The 14,103-nt window shown below is 39.7% G+C and overlaps 1 pseudogene; it reads right to left on the bottom strand.

Annotated features, from left to right (window-relative positions):
- Positions 1 to 9,472: 9,472 nt before the first annotated feature.
- On the bottom strand, positions 9,473 to 10,857 carry LOC101338343 (small ribosomal subunit protein uS2B-like; annotated as a pseudogene).
- Between the last annotated feature and the right edge of the window lie 3,246 nt (positions 10,858 to 14,103).

Here is a 14,103-nt window from a genome sequence, read left to right on the forward strand (position 1 = left end):
TAATACAATAAAATTCAAAGTAAATATATTAAACAGAACAATAAAGTTTATTTTATAATGAAGGGTGTAATTCACACTGAAAATATAACTCTCAGAAAAACTCTTTAATTGTATGTGTTAGTTTTTATTGCTGCATAACACATTACTACAAACTTAATGGCCATTACTATCTCTAGTTTATGCAGTCTGAAGTCTGAGCATGATGTATTTGAGTGCTCTGGTCAGGGTCTCACAGACCGAAATCAAATCAAGATGCCAGTCAGTCTGTGTTCTCATCTAGTGTTCATCTAAGGCTTGGGGTCCTCTTCCAAGCTCATTCAGGTTATTAGTAGAATTCAATTCCTTGAGGTTGTAAGACTGAGGTTCTCTTACTGGATATTGTCTTCTTTAGTTAATTTTGGCAATCTATCTTTTCTAGGAAATAATCCATTTCTTCTGGGTTTTCAAATTTGTTGGAATGAAATTGAACATCGTGTTCTGTTTATTTTTTTAATTGCCTCAGTATTATGAATTATATGTTCTTTCTCATTCTTAATGTCCTATAGCTATAATTTCTTCTTTTTTCTTAATTAACATTGCCAGAATTTTATGTATTGTTTTTTCTTCAAAGAACTAGTTATTGGATTTGTTGACAAGTTATACTATCATTCTACTTTCTAATCTTTTAATTTTTGATGACTAGCTCATTTCTTTTTATTGTTTTACTCTTATAAATAATCCTACAGGAAATATGCGTGACTTGCATCTTTTTACCCTAGTGCTCTTATGTCTATAAGGTAGATTCCTAAAAGGGGGATTAAAGAGTCACAAGTCTGATATTTTTTAATGTTGATGGATGCTGCCAAATTGTCCTTTTAAAGAGTTGTGCAGACTTACATTTCCACAAACTGTGAGTGAACCTGTCTCTCCATACCTCGTCAACACTGGGTACCATCAGTCTTAGTAATGTTTCCAGTCCAATAGGCAAAAACATGATACGGCCTATCAATGCACGGAACTGATGGGGTGGGAGTGGGGCAGGCTAGTGTATAAAAAGCAGGTACGTTATCATGGTTAGCTAGTGAGAATAAACTGAGCCAGGGTATTACATTTAGAAAAGAGTATACAGGTCAACAAAACTCTATGATAAGAGAAAATGGAGAAGAAACCAGCAGAATTGTGGAATTTTTCATTCTTTTGACCGCAAGAGGGAGGGGGGCCAAGAACAGAGTGGGCACTGGATGGAGCTGATTTGAAGTTTCAGTTAATGTCCTACGTGTTACAACTCCGGACTGGCCTGGCAGGGGACCCCGCTTTATCATAATGATAAGAAAAAATCATGTAAATAAAGTAAATAATAATGGGGTCTTGGAGGGAGCTCAGGAAGAAGCGTGGTAGGATGTGCCAAGGTCAAGGAGGAAGTTCCAAGGGGAGAATCTGAGTTAGGAAGCTGAGGACTAAATTGACCTGCGTGCTCAAAAGGTTCCGTGGCTTTTCCCCCTGGATTGGTTGCTTCCGGTGTTGTTAAATAAAGGAGAAGCCGACAGAGGCAAATCAATTCTTTTCACGTTCATCATGATGTACCGACACTCGATAGCTTAAAATATTTGTTCTTTGTCTTTCTTAACAGTTTTCCATTGTTGCCTGGACCAAAGCCAAACTCAGCCTCCTTCCTTGACCTTTATGCAAATCCTAACACTTTCCAACATCTCACCAGGGCTCTCTCTTCCTGGCCTCTTTCCTCCCTTATGTCATAGTCATTTTCTTCATACACCCCACTTATTTTCAGCTTTTTATCTCATGCTATACATACCTAAAAAGCTCTCACCTTACCCCCAATGCTCATATTTCACCAGTAAAATCTAATCCTAACCTAAAATAGTCTTTCCTTTTACCGGAATTTCCTGGGCTCTATGTGTATATGTAACTCAAAGCTAGTCAACATACATAACGTGAAGCTAGTCAACAGTCCTTGGTTTCTGTTAGGATAAAACGGAGAAGACTGGATGGATGACTTTTAAGATTCTCAGATTCTGAAGGCGGGTTTGGGGAGTGCCGTGGTTCTTAGCTTTGGAAATTCCTCCACCTACTGGTTGTCTGAAGTCAGTTTACGCTGAGATTGATGTTGCTTTGAGTCCGCCCATTTTCAGGAATAACATGTGCCTCTAGTGAATGCTGACACATTTATAAATCACTTCGAATTCCTAAAGTAAAAAAGGCTGTTTTGAAGAAAATGTATTCTTATAATATACAATATTTTTAAACAGATGATAAATTTCTTAATGCTCTTTGACAACCACTGGCGGGCAGAAAAACATAGAGCAACTCACTCCAAGTTTGGCTAGAGTCGGAAAAGATGCCTTATTTTAATGTGTATTTCTAAAAGTTAGAAATCAAATTATCTTAAAATTTAATCTTTTATTTTGTGCATTGGACATCTTTTCAGATGAAACCTATGGCAGTGGTTATACTTTTTTTTTCAAATTGTGTTCTATCAATGTATCAGATCAGACAAACCTTTATTCTAAAGTACACTTTAAAAAGCAATTTGCCATCAGGTGTGGGTTTGTCAATATTACTAATAAGAACAGTTGAAATATGTTGATAAGTTAAATATCACTAAAAATTAGAGAAATCAACACTAAAACCACAGATTCATAGCTGCCTGATTTTTAGGAACTCTCTTTTCAGTTATCTTAGCAAAACGCAGCTTCAAACATGGCTTAAAATTATTAGCTATTTCCCTAACACCTTCCCTTCCAAAATAAACTCCCAGAAGTTTAGTATACAATTACTATGTCTACTTCCTCACCTTCCATTCCCTCTTCAATCAACCTTTCACCCTTCACCTCAAGAAACTACTCAGGTAAAGCCATCAGTGACCTCTTAATGGCTGAATCCAATTAAGGTTCTTTAGCTAGAAGGATCATAAGCCAGCACTTGCTAACTTCCACGTCAGAGGAACTTACTGGAAGGATATCACAGTCTCTGAAATTAAAGAAAAATGTGTCCCAGTCTCCAATTTGGCACCTCTCCACCCCATATTCCACAGGACTACCAGAGAGATATTTATAAAAGACAAATATGACCAGGTTTATCTCCCTGATTAAAAGTCTTCAACAGCTCACACAGAACCAAGATGGCGGAGTAGAAGGACATGCTCTCACTCCCTCTTGTGAGAATGCCAGAGTCACGGCTAGCTGCTGGACAATCATTGACAGGAGAACACTGGAGCTCACCAGAAAGGGTACCCCACATCCAAAGACAAAGGAGAAGCCACAATGAGACGGTAGGAGGGGTGCAATCACAGTAAAATCCTATAACCAATGGATAAAGAGGTTGTGGTACATATATACAATGGAATATTACTCAGCCATAAAAAGGAACGAAATTGGGTCATTTGTTGAGACGTGGATGGATCTAGAGACTGTCATACAGAGTGAAGTAAGTCAGAAAGAGGAAAACAAATATCGTATATTAACGCATGTATGTGGAACCTAGAAAAATGGTACAGATGAACCGGTTTGCAGGGCAGAAGTTGAGACACAGATGTAGAGAACAAACGTACGGACACCAAGGTGGGGGAAGATGTGGTGGGGTGGGGATGGTGGTGTGATGAATTGGGCGATTGGGATTGACTTGTATACACTGATGTGTATAAAATTGATGACTAATAAGAACCTACTGTATAAAAAAGTAAATAAAATTAAATTTAAAAAATTTTTAAAAAGGATAATAAGGGAATATTATGAAAAGTAAAGCATTAGGCTAATAAATTCAACAACTTAGAAAAAAATGGACAAATTCCTTGAAAAACACAACTTACCAAAATGAATAAAATGAATTAGAAAACTTGAATATCTACTTAGGATATTAATTCATTATCAAAAACCTTCCCCAAAGACAACTCCAAGCCCAGATCATTTTGCTGATGAATTCTATCAAATACTCTGCAAAATTCTATCAGACACAATACCAAAGAAGATAAAGGAATAGCTAACAAGCCCACAAAAATATGTGTGATATAATTAGTCTTCAGGGAAATGCAGATCAAAATCCTATGAAGTGATATTACTTCATACACACTGGAATGGTTAAATGTAAAAAGGCATTGTGACATCAAATGCTGGCAAGTGTCTGGAGCCACCAGAACTCTCATACATTGCTTGTGCACTACGACCCCTTTGGAAAACTTTCTGGCACTTTCTTACAAAGTTAAAAATAAACCTATTCTATGACCCATAAATTCCATTTCTGGGTATTTACCCAAGATAAACGAAAACATATGATTATGAAAATACTTGCACAAGAATGTCTACAGGAGCTTTTTTTTTTTTGCGGTACACGGGCCTCTCACTGTTGTGGCCTCTCCCGTTGCGGAGCACAGGCTCCGGACGCGCAGGCTCAGCGGCCATGGCTCACGGGCCCAGCCGCTCCGCAGCACGTGGGATCTTCCCGGACCGGGGCACGAACCCGTGTCCCCTGCGTCGACAGGCGGACTCTCAACCACTGCGCCACTAGGGAAGCCCTACAGTAGCCTTTTAAAAATTGGGTACAAACTTTCAGTTATAAGATAAATACATTGTGAGGATCTAATGTGCAGCATGGTAACTATAGTTAATAATATGGAATTGTACACTTGAAATTTGCTGACAGTAGACTGTATGTGTTCTCAGCACACACACGAAAAAGAGTTAACTATGTGAGCTGATGGATGTTAATTGACTTGAATTTGGTAATCATTTCACAATGTATATGTACATCAAATCATCAAGTTATACACTTTAAGTATAAAAATTTTATTTGTCAATTACTCCTCCATAAAGGTAAAGAAAATAAATAAAAGTTAATAGCTCCAAATTGAATGTCAAAGGACAAATGAATGTCCTTCAACAAGAAATTAGAAAAAATACAGTTTATTTGTACATTGGAATGGTGCTTAGCAACAGAAAGGGACAAATTACTAATAAATCACAACACTGATGAATCTCACAGACATCATTTTGTTGGAAGAAAAGATACGAAATGTTATTCCATTTGCGTGAAGTTCAAGAACAAGCAAAAGTAAACCTATGTTGATTTGCCTCTCTGGGCATGGAGGATTGACTGAGAAGGAGCATGAGCTACAGTTTGCTGGAAAACTGGCTCTCGGGGGCAGGGGGGCAGGGGGCAATCTCTGGTTTGTAGTATTTGCTGATTTCCCGTCATGGCCCTCTTTAAGATAACAGCAGGATATGGGGATGAGATGTCTGGAGTTGCCTGTGTGGGAGCTATCTCCTGCACACCACTGGACCCAGGAGACTTTTCTGGGTTGAAATGCTTTGTACTTTGACTGGGGTGGTAGTTACTTTGGTGTACACAGTTGCCCAAACTCACTGCACTGTATAATAAAGATCTGCATATTTCACTATTAAAAAAAAAAAAGTCTTCAACAGCTTCTGTTGTCTACAGGATAAAGTCCAAACTCCCTCCTAAGGGATAAAAGCCCTTCATAATCCAGCCCGTCCCTACTTTTCCAGATTTACCTTTACTCCAGACCATAGTATCAGCTTAGCTCTCTGCACGATTTTAGCCTTGTTCCTCCCTCTCCCTGGAGTAACCTTCCCTACTATGCCCTTATAATAAATAACTATATGACTCAACTCAGCTCAAAATCACCTCCTATATAAAGCCCTCTGGATCCACACTTCTTGCAGCTAGAACAGACAGTTGTGCAAGACTAGAGTTCTAGAGATCTGCTGTACAACATCGGGCTTATAGTTAACAATATCGTATCGTACACTTACAATGTTCAGAGGGTAGATCTCACGTTAAGTGTTCTTAACACACATATGCACACACACACACAGAAGCTGTCACTACACAACCAAACACTAGCTGTTCTCCTCTCCCTCTGCTCCCAAACCTCAGATGTCAGAGTAAGAAGGGTTAGGTAAAGATATAAAGCCTATTTTCTGTGATCTTGTTACCTATTAACTAAAAATATCAAATGTGTTTAAAGTAAAATTTTCTAGTTTGGATCTGAAATTCAAAATATTTAATAACAATTACAGAAGAAGAAATAAAATGGCCCCCTTGAAACTTTATGTGTATAACTCTGTGCTGCCTTCTAATGCAGTTGTATTGTTGAGGTTTCCACATGTGTGATCTGTACAGAGACCTGGTCACCTTGGATGGGGTTCATCTTTTCCAGCATGGATCACCTGGGAAGAGGAGTTGCTGGACTCGGGTAAGGTATCAAAGACTCTGTCTTTCTCTTTACTGATTATCTGGATTTAGAGGCAGATATAACATTTCCTATAACTGTGTAGGAAATGAATTGGAGCAGGTCAAGACTAGAGAACCCTGGAGGCCGGGAGGCCATCATAGGCAGTGTTGTAGCGTCTGCACTAAAATTGATGATGGGAATTCCCTGGTGGTCCAGTGGTTAGGACTCGGTGCTTTCACTGCCTGGGCCAGGTTCGATCCCTGGTGGGGGAACTAAGACCCCCCCACACTCTATGAGGCTCGGCCAAAAAAATAAAATTGATGATAACCTGCTGTAGAGTAATACAGAGATGAATTCATTGGCGAATTTCAAAATAAATGTTTTCTGGTTAAGTGATAAAGTCCCACAGTTCAAGCACCCTCTCACCCTTTTCCTTATAACCTAGTTTCCATCCCCCTCAGTAGATAACCATATTATTTCCTATTTGTCCTTCCAGAGGTTTTGTCAACATACATAAAGTCATTGCATTATATATATATATATATATATATATATATATATATATATATATATATATATAAAATTTTGTTCCTTTCTTATTTTACACAAATGACAGCACACCACACATGCTATTTTGCACCTTGTTTTTGCAACTTAATCTGGAGATATGGGTATAATTTATCTGGGCGACATCAGTGCATGAAGAGTTTCCTTATTTTTATTATAGCTACATAGCATTGTATAGAGTAGCTGCAGCACTGTAGAGTTTACCAGTCCCCATTGATGGACATTTAGTTTCCAATCAATAATGCTACAACCTTGTATATGTCATTTTGTCTGCATGCAAATAACTGTAGGGCACATTGCTGTAAGTGAAAATCCTGAGTTAGAGGGTATATGCATTTCTAATTGTGACCAATATTGTTAAATTGTCCTATATCGAGATTTTACCAATTCACACCGCCAACAAACTTTAGCGTGCAACTGGAGGTCTTATTAAAACACAGCTTGGTGGGGCCCGGGCCCAGAGTCTCTGATTCGGAAGGTCTGACGTGGAACCCAAGAATTTGCATTTCTAACAAGTTCCCAGGTGGTGTTGCTATTGTTTGCTGGTCCAGGAACCAGACTTTGAAAACCACTGTAACAAAATGACTGGGCTGCCACTGCACCATGGAACTATCCTCTCAAAGTCAGCAATGTCTTCGTCAATGTCGTGGTCTTTTCTCCATCTTCCTTTTCCTCGACTTTTCTGCTATATTTTAAACGTTCTCCTTTTTTTGAATCTTCTCTTCCTATTTGACTCTGTTAATGTTCTTTCCTGCTGCTGTTGTCTTGTTTTCAGTGACTTCCCTGCCACTTAACTGGTCCAGGCTCCATGTATCGACCCACAACTTTTCAGCCCTAGAAAGCTCACTCCTTCTGAAGACTAGGAACACAGAAAGTAAAGGCTGAAGCAATCTTTTGATCCTAACAGGAGCGCTTGCGTTGCTGAGAGAATCCAGATCCTGATGACATTACTTGAATCCTCTCTATTTAGCCATACCTGAAGCCAGCCCCTCCCTTCACTTTTTCTTTCTTTGCCATCAGAGTAATAGATATACATAGTTTAAAAAAATCAAACTGTAGACGAAAACTGGAAATACTCTGCCCCACCTTTCCCCGCTGCAGACCCCATTCTGCTCCCTGGAAGCAGGCTTGTTGCCGTGGAGAGAGTGCACTGCGTAACCCTTGCAGGTGTATTTACAGCACAGACATTATTTTCTTGCAAATGGCAGTGATTTTTTGTCTGTTTGTTTGTTTTGTTTGTGTTTCCTTTTTGGCCGCACTGCATGGCATGCAGAACTTCCCCAACCAGGGATCGAACCCCCAGCCCCCGTGGAGTCTTAACCACTGGGCCACAAGGGAAGTCCGATAGTGTTTTTGGTTTTGCTTTTACAAAATCAAGATATTAAAATAACTTTCTTACAGGTTTATGTGTCTTGGAGAAGGGGGGCCTTCATTTAGTTTCCACGAAGGTGACCCTATGTACCTTCCATTCTTTTAGTTATTTCATCTGACATTTGCTTCTGTATTTAAAATTTTTTTTTGCAGTATAGTTGATTTGCAGTGTTGTGTTAATTACTACTGTACAGCAAAGTGATTCAGTTATACATACATATACATTCCTTTTTTTATATTCTTTTCCATTATGGTTTATCGTAGGATACTGAATATAGTTCTCTGTGCTATACAGTTGGACCTTGTCATTTATCCATTCTACATATAAAAGCTTACATCTGCTCACCCCAACCTCCCACTCCATCCCTCCTCCAATCCCCTCCCACTTGGCAACCACCAGTCTGTTCTCTATGTCCATGATTCTGTTTCTGTTTTGTAGACAGGTTCATTTGTGGCATATTTTAGATTCCACTTATAAGTGATAACATATGGTATTTGTCCTCTTTCTGACTTACTTCATTTAGTATGATAATCTCTAGGTCCAACCATGTTGCTGCAAATGGCATTATTTTGTTCTTTTTTATGGCTGAGTAATATTCCATTGTATATATGTACCACATCTTCTTTATCCATTCATCTGTTGATGGACATTTAGGTTGTTTCCATGTCTTAGCTATTGTGAGTAGTGTTGCCATGAACATAAGGGTGCATGTATCTTTTTGAATTAGAGTTTTGTCTGGGTATATGCCCAGGAGTGGGATTGCTGGATCATATGGTAATTCTATTTTTAGTTTTCTGAGGAACCTCCATACTGTTTTCCATAGTGGCTGTACCAACTTACATTCCCATCAACAATGTAGGAGGGTCCCCTTTTCTACACCCTCTACAGCATTTGTTATTTATAGATTTTTAATGATGGTCATTCTGATTGGTGTGATGTGGTACCTCATTGCTTCCGTATTTCTAAAGAATATGTTTACTCTGATTTTCTTATATATCAGTTTTAGATGTCAACTATTGACTTGTATTAATAAGGAGATCAGCATTTAGCCGACTTATCTCTTCCCCCACTTCCTCTATTCTCTCTCTTCCTCTGTTCTCTCATAGTAAATACATCACAAATTTTGGTTAAAATAATAGTATTGATATTGTTATGACTCTGTAAATATTATTCAATGATAAGCCAAGTAGTAATTATGATTAATGTTTCCTTTCCTGGGCCTTTTTTTTTTTTTTTTTTTTTTGCTATTCTGTCATTTAACTGTTTATTTTCCATCACCCTTATTTCCATTTTCTATTTAAGAACTAGTCTTAAGCTGGTCTGTAGAACAGCTTAAGACCCCTCAGTGGTTGCTCCTTCCCATTCAGTGGTCTAAGTGGTGGGAGCTGCAGACCAGTCTTTGGTGGCCAGCTGAGCGCTCCAGGCCTCAGCAGGAAACTGCTGGACAGACTCGGGGGCACCTGTGCTCCTTCAGACCAGTCTGTGACCTCAGGTTGAGTAGCAGTCAACTCAGAATCTGGAGTGGTCCATCCCCCCTGAAATTCTCCCTGGGTCCCGGCCTTTTCAGCAGCAGCCTGCTCTTCCTTTTCACTCTCCTCAGGATCTCTGTAGAAGAAATGATCAGGCCTGACTTCCCAGGGGTGGTCACAGGAAATGGTGCCGTACATGTGCAGAACCTCCTGAAGCAGCATCCACTACATCAGACCAGCTGAGTGAGTTCTCCTGCTGGTGCGTGGTGCGGCCGTGTCCACACAGCACAGAGGAGTGTCTGTTATACAGAGCAGCGGTAGGCAGGTTAACATAAGACGCCTCTGTGAGAGGCTGGTGGTCAACCCTGGGATCAGTAACCACTAGAAGTCAGAAAGCCACTCGCATCTGGCCAGTGAAGGTCCCAGGAGTGAAGCAGCCAGGAAGAGGAGTGGCTCCAGTGGCAGCAGCAAACTTCAGCACAGCTCACTGGCCGGTATTCCTGGAGTATTTCACGTGACACTGACATCAGCCAGGTTTTCAATGGCAACAACAGCAAAAGCTGCCAGGAGAAGCTTCTCCCAGGTTCTCTTCAGATTTATGATGTAGATGTCATCACTTTTTGCAGATATGAAACCATAGGTAATCATGAGTTAAATATATTTCATCTGCCTTCACTAATCAAGGTTATTTTAATTGCATGTCCTCCAAGCAGCAGGTAGCCTAACTTGGGACTTGGAGTCAGCTGTGTCTAGTTCCATCTGAGCTGATTAAACCTGGTTAGGACCACCCACCCTCCAACAGGGCATGCGCTAGTGCCCCCTCGGTGACCTTTGACATCAGAGGGCTGAAGACTCCACCCTCAGATTGTGCTGAGTGCCTCCTCATTGGAACGTGGGGAGGCCTGTAGCTTATTACGCCTGCGCAGAACGACGATTACCGCACCTTTTTCTAATCACCTTTCCCGACTCTCCCCACACCTCAGACCGCCCTGCTCCCCTTCAGGGAGGCGGTTTTGAGATTTGTCCGCCCATATCCTCGTATCCTCACTTGGTTGCCCTGTGAACAAACCCTCTCTTGGCTGCAAACTGCAGGGTCTCAGCGTTTCGGCTTGCTGCACATCCCGCAAAATGAACCCGATTCGGTAACAGATGCTGTATTCCATTTGGAAGTCAAGGTTGATGCCACCAAGGTAGGTTCCTGCTGCAAGGAATTTGAGGACACCCTCCTCCTTCATTTTCAGGCTATCGGGGGCTCTGGACATTGTGATAGTTTCCTTTTGAGTTAAGATGGGAACTCAGAACAATGCCATATGGACCCCTTTTAGGGTAACACAGAAAGGCTTGCTTTTCCCGGTATTAACGATTGCCTTTCTTTTAAAAATTTGTTTGGTTTTCTGTATACCTATCCAACTATTTTTTTAATTGTCAAATACTCATCAATATTATTCTCTGCAATTCATATTTATAGATTTCACTTTTGTTTGGGTGACTAATAGGTTTGTTTGGGGGGACTTCTTTCTACACTTATTTTTATATACTAATAGGTTTCAGGTGAGAGTGATAAGCTGGTAAACCAAACTTTTTGCTCTTGGGCCTCCAAATGGCAACATATAGAAGGCTTTCTCTGGGACCATTCAGTTTCTCGAAAGAATAATACTCCAGTATCTAGTTTAGGAGGCATGGCTTTGGCTGATGGAGTTTCAAAAAGAGGAATGGGAAAAAAATGGGGGATAAGGAGTCACTATTCAGCATACAGATTTTTACTCATCAGCTTCCTGTAAGCACTTTCCACTTCCCCAAGTACCTTATACCTTCAAGTTCTGAGCCTCTCCTCAAATCAATGACCTACTGTCTTGCAAAACTGCAGCCACCTTGTCAGTTTATAACTATTCCTTTGTTTCACTTCAGTGGGTGCTTTGGAAAGAAAATGAGTGAATGTGGTCAATTCACTATGCTTTTCCAGACTCTCTTTCTCAAATTCATTTAACTCAGGAATTATATTCTTTCAGGATCTAATTTACTCAAAGTCATTTCTTTTTGCATCTCATTCCTTGCTTTTGAGTTCCATTTCCCTCTTACTAAAGTATATACCCTTTAGAGTTTAGGTGTTTGAGTGAAAAATTCTCCATTTTTGTCACTTTCATTAACAGCTTGGTTAAAATGTTTCATTAACATCTTGGTTAATAAACAGATGGTTGATTACAGGTGAACACACTTGTATTCGCTTCCCAAATCAAGAGTTTTGTCAGTCACACCAGAAGCCTGTGTTCTCCATTACAATCACAAATCCCCTGCCTCCCCCAAAAGTAATCACTATCTCGACTTTGATAATCACCACTTTTAAAAATGTTTTTAAGTGTGCCTCTAGACACTATAATATAGTCTTACTCTTTAATTTGATGTCTTTTAAAAAATACTTAATTGAAGTATAGTTGATTTATAATGTGTTAATTTCTACTGTACAGCAAAATGATTCAGTTAGACATATATATATTCTTTTTCGTATTCTTTTCCATTATGTTTTATCACAGGATAATGAATACAGTTCCCTATGCTATACAGACACTGTTGTTTATCCATCCTACATACATAATAGTTCGCATCTGCTCGTCCCAAACTCCCGTTCCTTCCCTCCCCTACACACCCTTCCCCTTGGCAACCACAAGGGGGAGTAGTATTCCATTGTGTATATGTACCACATCTTCGTCCACTCATCTGTCAATGGACATTTAGTTTGTTTCCATGTCTTGGCTATTGTGAACAGTGCTGCTATGAACATTGGGGTGCATGTTTCTTTTTGAATTATAGCTTTGTCCAGATATACGCCCAGGAGTGGAATTGCTGGATCATATGGTAACTCTATTTTTAGCCTTTTGAGGAACCTCCATACTGTTTTCCATAGTGGCTGCACCCATTTACATTCCCTCCAACAGTATAGGAGGGTTTCCTTTTCCCTGCACCCTGTCCAGAATTTCATATATGTAGACTTTTTAATAATGGCCATTCTGACCCTGTGAGATGGTACCTCCTTGTAGTTTTGATTTGCATTTCTCTAATAATTAGTGACGTTAAGCATCTTTTCATGTGCCTGTTGGCCATCTGTATGTCTTCTTTGGAAAAATGTCTATTTAGGTTTTCTGCCCATTTTTTGATTGGGTTTGTTTTTTGATAGTGAGTCATATGAGCTCTTTTAATATTTTGGAAATTAAGCCCTTGTCAGTTGCATCATTTGCAAATATTTTCTCCCAGCCTGTAGGTTGTCTTTTCATTTAATTTATGGTTTCCTTTGCTGTGCAAAAGCTTGTAAGTTTGATTAGGTCCCATTTTTAAAATTTTGTTTCTATTTCTATTGCCTTGGAGACTGACCTAAGAAAATATTGGTACGATCTATGTCAGAGAATGTTTTGTCTATGTTCTCTTCTAGGAGTTTTACGGTGTCGTGTCTTATATTTAAGTCTTTAAGCCATTTAGAGTTTATTTTTGTGTATGGTGGGAGGAGGGTGTGTTCTAATGTCATTGATTTACATGTGGCTGTCCAACTTTTCCAACAGCACTTGCTGAAGAGACTATCTCTTCTCCTTTGTGTATTCTTGCCTCCTTTGTCAAAGTAATTGACTATAGGTGTGTGTGTGTGTTTGTTTTTGGGCTCTCTATTCTGTTCCATTTATCCATGTATCTGTTTTTGTACCAATACCGTGCTGTTTTGGTTACTGTTAGCTTTGTAATATTGTCTAAAGTCTGGGAGGGTTATGCCTCCTGCTTTTTTCTTTTTCCTCAGGGTTGCTTTGGCGAATCTGGGTCTTTTATGGTTCCATATAAGTTTTAGGATTATTATTTTATTTATTTATTTTTTTTTGCGATACTCGGGGCTCTCACTGTTGCGGCCTCTCCCATTGCGGAGCACAGGCTCCGGACACGCAGGCTCAGTGGCCATGGCTCACGGGCCTAGCCGCTCCGCGGCATGTGGGATCTTCCCAGACCGGGGCACGAACCCGGGTCCCCTGCATCAGCAGGCGGACTCTCAACCACTGCGCCACCAGGGAAGCCCAGGATTATTTTTTCTAGATCTGTGAAAAATGTCATGGGTAATTTGGTAAGAATCACACTAAATCTGTAGATTGCTTTGGGTAGTATGGCCATTTCAACAATATTAATTCTTCCAATACAAGAGCATAGGATATCTTTCCATTTCTTTGAGTCATCTTCAATTTCCTTTATTAATATTTTATAGTTCTCAGCATAATATAAGTCTTTCACCTCCTTGGTCAGGTTTACTCCTAAGTATTTTATTTTTTGACGCGATTTTAAAAGGGATTGGTTTTTTACATTCCCTTTCTGGTATTTCATTGTTAATGTAAAGAAATGCAACTGATTTCTATATGTTAACCTTGTATCCTCCTACCTTGATGAATTCGTTTATCAGTTCTAGTAGTTTCTGTGTGGCTTTTTTTTTAAGGTTTTCTATATATCGTATCCTGTCATCTGCATATAATGACAAATTTACCTCT

This window comes from Tursiops truncatus, chromosome 10, assembly GCF_011762595.2.
Source record: "Tursiops truncatus isolate mTurTru1 chromosome 10, mTurTru1.mat.Y, whole genome shotgun sequence".
NCBI classification, from domain to species: Eukaryota; Metazoa; Chordata; class Mammalia; order Artiodactyla; family Delphinidae; genus Tursiops; species Tursiops truncatus.